Source organism: Capricornis sumatraensis, chromosome 2 (genome assembly GCF_032405125.1).
Source record: "Capricornis sumatraensis isolate serow.1 chromosome 2, serow.2, whole genome shotgun sequence".
NCBI classification, from domain to species: Eukaryota; Metazoa; Chordata; class Mammalia; order Artiodactyla; family Bovidae; genus Capricornis; species Capricornis sumatraensis.
The window spans coordinates 148,390,567-148,405,133 of NC_091070.1; the positions used below are offsets into that span (position 1 = coordinate 148,390,567).

General features: G+C 37.9%; 1 long non-coding RNA gene across 1 annotated transcript in view; it reads right to left on the reverse strand.

Annotated features, from left to right (window-relative positions):
* Nucleotides 1-623: 623 nt before the first annotated feature.
* LOC138074092 (uncharacterized) overlaps nucleotides 624-14,567 on the reverse strand; it is a 64,569-nt gene continuing 50,625 nt past the window's right edge. The window contains exons 2-3 of the long non-coding RNA XR_011144441.1: nucleotides 921-975; nucleotides 624-667 (exon numbers count right to left, since the gene is read on the reverse strand). This is a non-coding gene — a long non-coding RNA (uncharacterized lncRNA). The remainder of the gene's footprint in view (nucleotides 668-920; nucleotides 976-14,567) is intronic.

Here is a 14,567-nt window from a genome sequence, read left to right on the forward strand (position 1 = left end):
GTCGTCTAAAGTTAAATTCAAAAACTGAAAAAAATGCATTATATTGCATATGTAAAAGTCAATCAAAAGACCAGAGATACTATTGATTTTTGCTATATCAACAAATACTTCAGATAGTATATGAATCCCACTTTGCCAAACTAAAAATGGCTACCGTGGAAAAAATACTAACTGGACCTTATTCTTATGTTTATATAAGAGTTACCTATAAGATTATAAAGTCTGAATGAAATCAACATTTTATTCATACATAGTTTTAAGGATATGAATTTTTTTGATTCTCAGATCAGCCTTAACCCACTCAGCCTACGGTAATTAGTAAAATCCCAGATATAATGGACACTTAAACATACATGCAAGCTCAGTTCTCTTGATTCCAAGAGGCATCACTAGGGCTCTGATTATTAACAGAGAAGGAAATCATGTGGATTGGAATCTGAAAACCAACCAGAGCTTACCTTGATCTTTACACATGGCCACTAACAGTACTTAACAACTATATAAATGTGGATGTCTGTGTATATGTGTGTATGCAATCTCCTTGGACTCTGCCATTTTTATTCTGAAAATCTCTCAATAGTATTAATAACAAGTAAAAAAACCCATAGCATTTTTAACGACTTACCCAAATAGCACAGTTTCAACTATCAAGAAAACACTAATGTGCCTGGAGGAAGCAAAATGGACATGGATAATTAATAACCATGACAGCAATTATAGGAAAGTTTTAAACTCCTAGAACATCTCAGAGAGCTAGAGCATGTAAAAATTATTTTCAACTATTCAGATATGAATCCTTGAGGTTTGTTTAATCATGTGGTTATACTGATAAACCTCTAAGCCGTAAAAGAATTCCAGTACAGTATGCCTTCTTCCCTACCCACCTCCCCCCACCCCCCGCCAAAAAAAAATCTATATACCTGTAGCTCTTGATATTGGTGAGTCAGAGAAATGAATAAATGGAGATACAAAAATCTGAAAGAGATAAAATGATGAAATTTTGATAAATGCTCACAACAGATCAGACAGCAAATAGGCAATCACCAAAGAGATCAGAATAAGGAGGAGTCAGTGAATATGGACAGTGGTGCATTAGGGACATTGGATCAGAAAGTTGAGCACAAGGCAAATAAAAATAGCCTGAGATTTAATGACAGAGTGTGCACAATAGGTGAAAATGAAAGAATACATCAAATGAATCCATGTATTTGGAAGAAAGAAATGCTTGATGGTAAGATGAAGGATAGTGCAAAGGGAAGCAGGCATGAGACCAAAGGGAAAAAACTGCATATTTCATCTTGCGAGGGAGTGGCGCCCACTGAAAACACAACCCATAATTATAGTAAACCCAATAAACAAAGTAAACATAAAGAGAAGGAGAACTGGAAATAGAAAAAGGAAATTATATGGTTATTTTCTTCCCTCTAAAGCTACATTACTCTTCCTTTTGTATTCTACTTTTCTCATCCTTTTATTTCTCTTCAAGAGGAAGAAACAAGCAAAAATAATTTACAACCATAGATTATCAGTATCCACAGTCCATCTGTTTAGCTTAACCACAGCAGAATGTGTAAGAGTGTTTGTATTTGGGGAGAGACGAGCAGGCACTATTATGTACCAATGAAACAATCTAATGTATAAAACCCGAATTCTGTTTAGTAATAAATTCTACTGTCTATTTTATAATCCTGCTTGAAAAATGCTCACAGGAATTCAACTTAAAGAATTCCTCTTCTTCTTTTTTTTTTTTTTTAAAGAAGTCAATTGTTCCTGCCATGAATATTCACAATACATGTCCCCACAAAGGACAGCTAACGCATCCAAAAGAGAAACCGGTAAACAGCCACTGGCAATAGAAATTTATGGAATTAGAAAAACCGGACTGGTTAAAATACATGACTGCATTCATTGTTGCAAAATGATTGGATTCATGTCTCATCAAATTTACATTGTGAAGACTGAATATAGTATGATTAGGCATTATTTTAACAACTACATTAAAATACAATTTAAAATAAAATGGCCCTTCATATCATACTAATATCTGTGTTTTAAATAACAAAGGGGATTTTTTTAAAGGAAAGGATTAGCATTTTGTTTCAATCAGTGCAAGCAATGAGATTCCAGTTGGGGTCTCAAAGATTCAGGATTTTATTAATATTCCAGAGATGCATTTGTGTTGCCTCTGGGTACACTGAAAAGCCACTTAAACCGCACTTAAAACAGCACTACAGGATCAAATTGATGTGCATCAACCATTTACAATAAAACTTGATTATTATAAAGGCATACATATTTGCATAATTACATGTTTGATTTTTTGATAATGCAGCATACAGGACAAAATGTGGTTTCATGTAGAAACACATCATCAAAAAGCACCATCTGCTGTAGTATTTAATGCACTGCACACTGATCAAAAATGTTGAAGATAGATTTTCGAGTATCAGAAAGAAGAAAGCCTGAGTTGTATTTACACAGGCAGTATGGCTGGCTGGATCATGTATAAAGGAGAAATAAAATTCAGGCAAAGCATGGTATAAAAAGATAACAGCCACACATCTTCAAACACAGAAATGAGCACTTTCATGAATGTGGGATAAGAGGTTTGGATATCTGTTTATATGATGTCATCCTTGCATTTAGTAAATTCTCAGATTCTAGATTCTATATTTAGAAATGAAACACTTTAGAATAATTGCTCATAAATAGGGTTATCCTTGGAGAGGCTTCCATTATATCTAGCAGTGGATTTGGAAGAGGAAAGAAAAGGAAAAAAAAAACAAACACTCCATTTTTCATTGTGCACTGAAATGAAGGTAGTAACAATGATTGCCTTGGATAGTGGAATTATACATGATTTTTTCTTTTCTTTTCTTCTTTATGTTTTTCCCCCTGAAATAATCTTCCTAATTTTTATGTACTATACCTTTATAAATGATATAAATAAAAAGTTAAAAAATAAAAATATAAAAGCTAGAGATCTACTTTAAAAAAAAAAATGGTCTTAGAGGGAAACAGAATGAAGAGAACACACAAAATATACTAACATGAAAAACAAACTTCTAATGCGCTTTGCAGAGCACTTGGGAGAGGAGAAGACACACCTGCAGGGTGAAGAGAAACTATCTAGTCTTGAGGGTGATGATGCTGTTTGGCATAAAGTTTTTAGTGTCAGAAAGTTTTTAGTGTCAGAAACGGAAGTGTACTTCTCAAAAGGGAGAAATGACCTCTTCATTAGAATTCCATTAATTCAGGGCCTATAAGAATTATTTAAAAATCTAAATGTTCTCGTACAGTTCTTTTGCTATGTGAGTCCCCAAAGAGGGCTGACTTAAGAACAGAAACTCTCTAGATGAAGAATATGTGGTGCATGAGGGACTTTGGGAAACAGAGAACTTGAAATAAATGAAATTGGTTCTTACTGCTAGTTCCAAGACAAAAAAAAATTGAAATATTATTTTAATCACAGATTTAGTACTATAAACAGAAGAAATCAAGTCTTATATATACATTCTGTAACAAGTATTTGGAACTAACAAAATAAAGGTTCAATAATACTACCAGTTTTGTCCAATTAGAAGTGCCCTGGTGAGAGGCTAGGAGAAGGCAATGGCACCCCACTCCAGTACTCTTGCCTGGAGAATCCCATAGACGGAGGAGCCTGGTAGGCTGCGGTCCATGGGGTCCGCAAAGAGTTAGACATGACTGAACAACTTCACTTTCATGCATTGGAGAAGGAAATGGCAACCCACTCCAGTGTTCTTGCCTGGAGAATCCTAGGGACAGGGGAGCCTGGTGGGCTCTTGTCTATGGGGTCGCACAGAGTCGGACACAACTGAAGCAACTTAGCAGGTAAGAGGGGAACTGTTCTGAGGAAAAGTTCTAAGAGCTTTACAAAGAGAAACCTGTGTACCAAAATGAGCAAGAACATAAATCAAACACCAGAATATCCCACACTTGTGAAACTGCTTCTGGGAAATTCCAGACCTAACGCTCCTTTGACATTGGCAGCTCCACTCACAGGTTCCTGTCTGAAACCCACTATAGGAAGTTCTATTCATGCAAACTGAAATGGTCACATAGGCACTCTTGCAGGTGAAAGAACGCTTCTGGCAGGAGCTGGCTATTCTCTGTGGATGCTGTATGCCGCCCATGGACTTGAACATCAGAGATGATGGTGCACAAGGACGATAGCTACAGACACCACCCAAGGACATCTTGTCTCTTAGCATGCCTGTGTGATAAGTCGCTTCAGTCATGTGTGACTCTTCAAGACCCTTTGGACCATAGCCCTCTAGGCTCCTTCTCCATGGGATTCTCCAGGCAAGAATACTTGAGTGGATGGCCATGCCCTCCTCCAGGTGATCTTCTCCACCCAGAGGTCGAACCTGCATCTTTTATGTCCCCTGCATTAGCAGGTCGGTTCTTTACCACTAGCACCACCTGGGAAGCCCTTTATATCTTAGACCTGTGTCCAAAGATCCAAAGTCAAATCAGCTGTAATTTTTGACTGACATTTCTTTCTTAAGACCTGCAATGTGTGCATGCATGAATGCGTGCGTGCGCATGTGTGTGTGTGTGTGTGTGTGTAAAAGCCCTTGGAAATATGCCATGGCTCACTAGAAAAAGATGAAAATCCTTTTTTTAAACCTAAATATTAGTATTATACTCCCTTTTAGTGGGTTCACCATCTATGTTTGTAGTCTGTTTTTATTTTTAATGTTTCTTTTCTAATTGTGAAAATAGTGCATATGTGGAGTGGAAAATTTATAGCCTATAGGAAAAGACAAAGAAGAAAATTAAAATAATCAGCATTCCTACTATTCACTTACTTAGATTTTAAATTTCCCATGAAAAAAGCTACAAGATATTTTTTAAATGAAAAAGAACACTTTTTGATTCATTTAGAACTCTTCTTTTAAAACTTTAACTTTACATAATAAACAAATGTTAATGGTAACAATTCAATAAGTACTGGTGAAATATATGGTGCCCACACTTCTAACAATCCTCTTCTGGGTTCATTTGGCCAGTACTTCTGTGGCTCAGCTGGTAAAGAATCCAAATGCAATGTGGGAGACCTGGGTTCGACCCCTGGGTTGGGAAGATCCCCTGGAGAAGGGTAAAGACTACCCACTTCAGTATTCTGTCCTGGAGAATTCCATGGACTATAGTCCATGGAGTTGCAAAGAGTTGGACACAACTGAGCAACTTTCACTTTCACTTTCTTCTCCTCTGAGTAAGGATTTCATAGGATTAAGGGAGAGTGCCTCCAGATGACTCATGCAATATGCTCTGGGGAGCCAGGGCCACAAATTCTCTGCCACAGAGATTCATTTCCAAGGCCTTCACCTTTTCCCTGGGTATTCCAAGGGTGAGCTATACTGCAGTTGGGTATACCTTTGTATCTACAGGATATCTCAGGGGCAGCTGAGTATAGATGACATAGAGATGCAGTTTCAGATTAAGCAAATAGGGTGGGCAGCATGATGGGGACTAGAGTAGAACTCAGTAGATTCTGAAAAAGATACATTTGAATCTGACCTTATAGGTAATTAAGAAGATATTATCAAAGAAGGACACTAGAACATGTCTCAATAGCTGTGTTAGCTTGATTTAAAATCCTCAAAGATTTCATGTATGGTATATTGGCCTACATGTGTAATTGCGCTCCTAGAGCTGTAAACGTTGGGAACAGGCCTGACGGCAATAAAGAACATGTTTAGTAGGGTTTCCAGCAAGAAAGCAGTGGTAGTTTAGTTCTCAGGACTTCCATGTTTCTCCATGGAAAATAAACAAGAGCAACAAGAGACAGTACAAAAATCGCTGCAAATTCTATTTTTCACTGAAACTAGAGAACAGAAAAACATTTGTAATCTTCCAAGAGGCAGGTTGCTCTAGAGAACATTGAGACCGAATGGTGAGGAGGTGTGGGCAGGCTGAGGGGCTGAGTGGATACAGACCTTAGAAACGTGCAGAAAGCACACATTGCTAAAAGGGGAGAGCGCCAACCTGAGCAGGAGCTGTTGGGAGCTAGACTGAGGTCTTACAGGAACCAAATGGTGGGAGAGACAAAATGAGAGGTGAAGAAAGTGCCCGGTGGGGCCCAAGGTAGATCCTGGAATCTACCAAAAAAAAAAAGTAAATAAATAAGTGAACCAATTAAAGTACTCTGAAGGTGTGGAGAGGTGCAGCAGCTGGTGAAGGAAAACCAGCAAATGTAAGATGAATAAATCCTTCTGAATTAAATTAGGTTCTAGAGAAAGAACACATTTTAAGGAAAATGCAGTATTTATTTCTGTGATAACAAAAGTGCTGTTGACGTATAATGGTTTGAAGGATACATTGCCCCTACTCACTCTTCCAAGTAACTCTGGCTTTTATTAATAACAAGTCCAGAAAAATTCAACTCATTGATTATGAATATCAAGAAAAGAAAAAGTGCAGCACGCATACAAAGACACCACGAGAAAAAATACTACTAAACATAAGCAAAACTACTCTGCAAATGAAGAAATTTCAGTGGAAAAATATCAGCAAGGCAGATAAAAATTATAACCTAATATTAAAACAGTACTGAAGCAATTACTCTTATAAAAGAAAACCACAAAACAGAAATGTAAGAAATTATGGAAGTGTTCCTTAGGCCAAAGTTGTCAAAAATAGGAGAAAGTAAACCAGTTACTAGCAGAACTCAGGCAGAAAATAGATAAAATCAAATTATTTCAGAAATGAAGATTAATTATTAGCACTTAGGAAAATAGATACTACAGAGAGTAAAAGACAGGATAGAAACTCAAAAAGCAAATGAAGAGAAATAAAAATGAAGAAAGATTTTTTTTTTTTAAATCATAGAGAAAAAAGACAACTGTAGAAGACAAAGAAGATTTAATTTGTGCATTGGTATATTTCCCTCCAAAGAAAACCATACAATAAAACAAAAAAATTAAATATAATTTAAGAAACTTTTCCTGAAATGGAAGAAGACTTGTGTCGACATGATAAAGGAACATAAGGAAAACTGACTCCAAATGATCAAAAAATGACACTTATTCTTGTTAAGTAGGGTGTATAATCTCAGTATCCAAGGTGATTTCTGGCTAATAAGCATAACAGAAAAAGAACGAAATTTATAATGTTAAAGAGGACAATGAAATTTTGATGACATATGCTTAAAAATGGCAGCACCTATAACAATGGCAGCACCTGAGCCTTTCCTGGTGGCTCAGTGGTAAAGAATCCAACTTCAATGCAGGAGATACTGGTTCAGTCCTTGGTTGGGGAAGATCCCCTGGAAAAGGAAATGCAACACACTCCATTATTCCTGCTTGGGAAATCCCATGGACAGAGGAGCCTGGCAGGTTACAGTCCAAGGGGTTGCAGAAGAGTCAGACACAACTTAGCGACTAAAACAGCAAAGCAAATAACAAAGGAGACTTTGCAGAAATTCATGGAGAAACAGAAAGGTACAAGATGTCAGAAGCTTCCGTTTACCATTTTTGGTCCAAAACAGATCAAGTGAACTAAAAATAAATAAGGAGAGAGAGGACTCAAACAACATAATAAACAAGGTAGAAAATTTTTGTTTATGTAATTGAGAATTTTAGGTTATTACCAGAGCATAATCATTCCAAGGGGTTTCCCTGCTGGCTCAGGGTAAAGAATCCTCCTGCAATGCACTAGTCACCGCAGATACGGGTTCAATCCTTAGGTCAGGAAGATCCCCTGAAAAGGAAAGGGCAACCCACTCCAGTATTCTTGGCCTGGAGGATCCTATGGATAGAGGAGCCTGGCAGGCTACACTCATTAGGGTCAGAAAGAGTCTGACATGACTGAAGCAACTGAGCATGCATGCATGCAATCATTCTACCCTTACTAAAACTCTTCTCTGACATCATAACATACTCCCGTCATTGTTAACGGGGGAACATAGGACCGCTTCCATCAAAGTCGAGAATGTGATATGCCTCTCAACCATTCCCTCTAACACATCTATTATTTAATATATGAGATGTATTCACCAGTAAAATTTAAAATTAGTTATTGAATTTAGTTATAAGCATATATATGGTCCCATCACTTCATGGGAAATAGATGGGGAAACAATGGAAACAGTGTCAGACTTCATTTTTTGGGCTCCAATTTCACTGCAGATGGTGACTGCAGCCATGAAATTAAAAGACGCTTGCTCCTTGGAAGGAAAATTATGACCAATCTAGACAGCATATTCAAAAGCAGAGACATTAGTTTACCAACAAAGGTCCGTCTAGTCAAGTCTGTGGTTTTTCCAGTAGTCATGTATGGATGTGAGAGTTGGACTGTGAAGAAAGCTGAGCGCTGAAGAATTGATGCTTTTGAACTGTGGTGTTGGAGAAGACTCTTGAGAGTCCCTTGGACCACAAGGAGACCCAACCAGTCCATTCTAAAGGAAATCAGTCCTGAGTGTTCTTTGGAAGGAATGTTGCTAAAGCTGAAACTCCAGTACTTTGGCCACCTCATGCGAAGAGTTGACTCATTGGAAAAGACTCTGATGCTGGGAGGTATTGGGGGCAGGAGGAGAAGGGGATGACAGAGGATGAGATGGCTGGATGGTATCACTGACTCGATGGACTGAGTCTGAGTGAACTCCAGGAGTTGGTGATGGACAGGGAGGGCTGGTGTGCTGCAATTCATGGGGTTGCAAAGAGTTGGACGTGATTGAGCAACTGAACTGAACTAATATATAGATAACCACGGGGTAGAAAATATTTTAAAACATTAAAGCTTCATTAATAATAGAAAAGATATAAAATATCTATGAAAAATTTAACTAGAAAATGTAGACAATCTATATGAGGAAAACTGTAAAACTCACTTGCTAAACACACAATGTAAACTTTTAAGTTTAAACCTCCTGAATCCATTGCCAACTTACCATGTGTTTACAGTGGTTAATGTGTTTCAATTGACTGGACCACAGGGTCCACACATTATTCTGGGTGTGTCTATGAGAGTGTTTCTGGTTGAGATTAACATCTGAATACTAATTGGTATACCTTTCCTTTTCTCCTTTGTCTTTCACTTCTCTTCTTTTCTTAGCCATTTGTAAGGCCTCCTCAGAAAACAATTTTGCCTTTTTGCATTTCCTTTTTTGAGAATATCTTGATCACTACCTCCTGTACAATGTCACGAACCTCCGTCTATAGTTCTTCAGGCACTCTGTCTATCATCTAATCCCTTGAATCTATTTGTCACTTCCACTGTATAATTGTAAGGGATTTGATTTAGGTCATACTTGAATGGTCTAGTGGTTTTCCCACTTTCTTCAATTTAAGTCTGAATTTCGCAATAAGGAGTTCATGATCTGAGCCACAGTCAGCTCCCAGTGTTGTTTTTGCTGACTCTATAGAGCTTCTCCATCTTCGGCTGCAAAGAACATAACCAATCTATAATCAATCTGATTTTGGTATTGACCAACTGGTGATGTCCCTGTGTAAAGTCACTTCTTGTTTTGTTGGAAGAAGGTGTTTATTACAACTAGTGCAGTCTCTTGGCAAAACTCTATTAGCCTTTGCCCTGCTTCATTTTGTACTCCAAGGCCAAACTTGCCTGTTGCTCTATCTCTTCACTTCCTACTTTTGCATTCCAGTCCCCTGTGATGGAAAGGACATCTTTTTTTGGCATTAGTTCTAGAAGGCCTTGTAGGTCATCACAAAATTGTTCAACTTCAGCTTCTTTGGCATTAGTGGTTGGGGCGTAGACTTGGATTACTGTGATATTGAATGGTTTGCTTTGGAAATGGACAAAGATCATCCTATCATTTTTGAGACTGCATCCAAGTACTGCATTTGGGAATATTTTTTGACTTTTCAGAGTCCCTTGGAATGCAAGGAGATCAAACCAGTCAATCCTAAAAGAAATCAGTCCTGAATATTCATTGGAAGAACTGATGCTGAAGCTGAAGCTCCAATATTTTGGCCACCTGGTGCAAAGAACTGACTCATTCGAAAAGTCCCTGATGCTGGGAAAGATTGAGGGAGGGAGCAGAAAGGGATGACAGAGGCTGAGATGGTTGGATGGCAATACCAACTCAATGGACATGAGTTTGAGCAAGCTCCAGGAGTTGGTGATGGACAGGGAAGCCTGGCATGCTGCACTCCACTGGGTCACAAAGAGTCGGACATGACTGAGAAACTGCCTTTGTACTCAAACTGAAACACTGCTCCTCTTGGTCTCAAGCCTACCATCTTTTGAACTAGAAATTACACCATCAGCTCTCCTGGTTATCAGGCCTTGGGACTTGGACTAAAACTACATGTCAGCACTTTTGGGTCTCCAGTTCACCAGCTGTTGATTTTGGGACTTTATCCTCTATAATCCCATGAGACAATTTCTTATAACAAATTTCTTTATATATATATTTGTCTTTGGATGCATAGTGTATGTCTGCTCAGTCGTGTCCAACTCTTTGCCACCCTGTGGACTGTAGCCCACCAGGCTCCTATGTTCACAGAATTTTTCAGGCAAGAATACTGGAGTGGGTTGCCATTTCCTTCGCTAGGGGATCTTTCTGACCCAGGGATCAAACCCACAGCCACTGGGGAAAATATATATATATATATCCTGTTAATTCTGTTTCTTTAAAAAATGCTAATAAAATAGTCAAAATGAAATGAAGTGCTAAAAATAACCTTTTAGTACAATCAAAGTTTATCAGGATATTATTTCTCCTGAGGGCGTATTTGTAAATGTCAAACTCTAGGTATTCATGGTTTCAAAAACTTTCTATTTTACTGTTATGCAAAAGGTCAGTAAGTAGAGACATTAATGTGCCCAAGTAGACTAGAGTGGATAACAGCTTCTTAGTCCCAGGAATGCTTCTAACTGTTTCTTGAAGAGTTGCTGAATTTGAAGTGAAACTTTATTCCAAAATGGTACTATGTTCTACTCTTCATTCCTTGATCCTACATATCAGCTTAGGAAATCTATTTTCAATCTATTAAAAAAGCACACATATGACTGCAAATATCATTAAGTGATTCACCAAATAATCACTTAGTATTACTAGATAACAAGCACTCTGATAGGGACTAGATATATTTTGGTCAATTATGCATAGCCTTCTATAGAATCTAATGGAAGAAATAGCAAGAAACAAAGAGCAACAAAATAAATAAATAAACATATAATTAGAGATTAGGGGAACAAGGCTGATCCACAGATAAAGAATGGATGGCAGACTGATAAAGATAAAACCACCAAGATGTCTCTGAAAAGATGATATTAAGCCAAAAGCTAGAGACACATTAGAACATTAAAACATCCGAGTAAGTGTAGTTTTAAGTAGAAGAAACACCACGTGAGGGGTTGATATAAGACAGAAACTAGCTTGCTTGGGAAAATGTCAGGAGTTGGTGAATGTAGACTATGGAAGCTGAGGGAATACTATGTAGAATAAGCTTGGGGATCTGAGCAAGGGGTTGACTGGCAGAGAAGCCACATCCATGTGCCTGGACTTAAGACAAAGTGCAAAGAGAGATTTTAAATTGTCAGAGAGTGTCATGCTAGATTTATGTTTCAAGAAAGACTATTTCTGTGCCTGTGTACAGAATCACTTAGGAATGGGAATGGCTGTGTGTCATGTGTATGGAGGTATTCTGGTAATTGGGTTTAAAATCTTGATAACTTGGACTAGAGTGTGGCAGTGACAATAGAGAGAAGTCGATCACCTTGATATACATTTAGGAGAAGCAGATGATTGGACTTATTGATTAGCTAGACTAAGAGGAAGAGAAACAGGGAGGAATTATGAGTATCTCCCAGGTTTCATAAGAAACTGGGTAGTTGGTGGTACCAAAGGAAAGAAAGTTGGAAGAAGGTTTTTAGAAGAAAATAAAAACTGCATCTTGGATCTATTTGTGGGAAATGATCCTGAAGTATCTATGACAGAGTGGAAAACAAAGGTATATAAGGGTGAGAGGGAAGGTTAGGACTAGAAGTACATATGTAGGAATTGTTGACCTGAAAATGGTATTTTAAGCCACAAGGATGGAGAAGGTCATTTTATGGAAACATGAGACTTGGGGCTTAGATTAGAATATTTAGGAAATTTAATATTAGAGATATGATATTCAAAGGAGATGCAAAGGAGACTTAGGAGGAACATGTAGAGAAGCAGGGGGAAACTGGGAAAATATGAAACCTTATAAGCCAAAAACAGAATTTTGGGAGAAGAATGGTCAATTATTGAATATTTTAATGTTGATTTTGCAATACAGAGGTTGTTAGTGACCAACTAGGTTGTGAGAGTGGATGTCAATTTCAAGTAAATTACAAAGTGAACGTGAAGTATAAAAGTGAGGGTGCTATAATATATACACATTTATTTTATGGAGTTTCATAGGGAAATAGAAGAATGATATGGTAGCTAGAAGGAGATGTGGATTGATACAGAGCTTTTTAATTTTAGTTTTTAGGATAATAATACTTGATTAGGTGCATATACTGGTGGGAATAATTCAGTAGAGGCATGACAAAAGCATTTAAATTCCTGAGAAGAATGGGATACCAAGCACGGTTGAAAGACAGGCCTTTGATTAAAAGGGGACACACTCAATTAAAACAGGGACAGAGACAATAGGAATCATGGACAGAGGAATTCAGATTTTGTGGTAGAAAGCTCCTATTAGTCTCAACAAAATACTGGGTGAGCAGAAAGAGAGTAGGAGGTAGTACCCTCAAACACTAGATGCTGACTGAGAAGAGTCTTCAAAGAGATGTAGGTGGGCACACGGGAGGAGAAATCGGTAGAGCGAAGAGGGCAGACAGAAGGGTGTTCCCAATGAAGAACAGTCTGTTGACCAAATGACCAAGTCACATCACAAGGTAACAGCCTGGTGCATTCTATTGAATATATTCAATAGATTAATATACCTGGAACAAAGGATGAAAGGGCTAAGATGGAGGGCCTTGGATGAAATGAAATGCTTATGAGTTTGAACAGTGTTCAATAGGTAACATGGAGCCACTGAAAGCTATAAACAGTCAGAAGAAAAATGTTACTCAGACCACAATGCCGATAATGCATTTGAGAGATGTGAGACCAATGACAAAGAGCTTGCTGCAGTGGCCCAGGTAAGAGTGGTTGAAACCCTGAGCTAAGGCATTAACAGCAGGAATAGAGGGGAAAACACGGATTAGAAGGATATTAGACAGTTCTATTTGCCAGGGCCTCATTATCAAATAGTGATGATTATATAGGGAGATAGTGGGAGGAGGTGAAAATTAAGGGCATAATCCTGGTGAGCAGCTACAGTTAAAGTGTACTAGAGGAGAAACAGCTAGGGATGTGGGAGAAGGCACGGTAAAAATAGAGTTGTCATAGAGTCAAAGTAAGTGAGAATTTTAAGGAAGAATGATTATATCGAAGGCACACACACACACACACAAAACATAGGACCATAGGACGTGAAACAGAAAGCTATACATTGGAACCATCACTTGCAAAATGAAAACAAATGACAAGAAGTTTTTAAATACTGTGCAAAGAGAGAAACTCTGCAGTTGGTAATAAGAAATTCTAAAGAGTAAATAAAAATCAGTTTTAAGGGATTCATCATTACAAATTTATTTATCAAATAAAGTGAGTATAAATGGCATCTGTAATAGTTTATGTTAGGAAAATAGATAATTATGATAACTTTCTTCAATTCATCCACTAACTTCCCAAACTCTATTTTCTTTTCAAGGTCATAAGTTCCTCAAACATAATTTCTCCATACCACAGGGATTTTCAGGACCATAACCTTCAAGATTAAGAGGGAAATACTGTATCTAAGAATAGGTTCTGCCATTAGTTAGCCACCGAATTCTCCCTAGGCTTTTGTTTCCTCATCTGTAAAATCAGGTGTTTGTATTCAATGTCCTATGGGGTCTCTTCTATGGTGAGATATCTATAAGTTTGTGAATGTGGCTATTATCTCTGAAATATTCCTGTGACTTGTGCTGCTCTTGACAACAAGACACAACCTGATAGGTTTGCAAACCACAGCCTGTCTGCCCACTGATTGTTTACTTAAAATAAGTTTCCTCTCCCTTTGTGTCCCAGTTTCCATTTTGTGAAAACAGACATGTTTGCAGAATCAAAGCCCAAAACTATAGAAACTGAACAGGCAAGGTGCTGTGTACAAAATTAGCACTCAGTATTTCTTGTATAGATGAATATATAGAGATAAATATTCAGAAGTTATTAGCTCTAATATACCAGAGGCTACTAGAATCCCTTTTATAATACCTGTGACCATCTGCCTCTTTTTAAAGATGTCCAGACATGAGAAACTCCTGGTCTTGTAGGGTGCCAATGAGACCTTATGGCTGACACAGAGTGGTGATAGTGCTTCTGGCAATGGAAACAAGTCCCATTTAGCCAGGGCAATGTCAGACAGCAGTGTCAAAGGTACAAATGGCAGGAAGTACCAGCCTATGAAGCTGAAGTTCAGTAGGGCTGAGGCGCTTCGAGGGACACAAACAGAAAGAAGAGTATTCAAACTGATGCTGCCATAATGTAAAGCTTTACTGGGGACTAT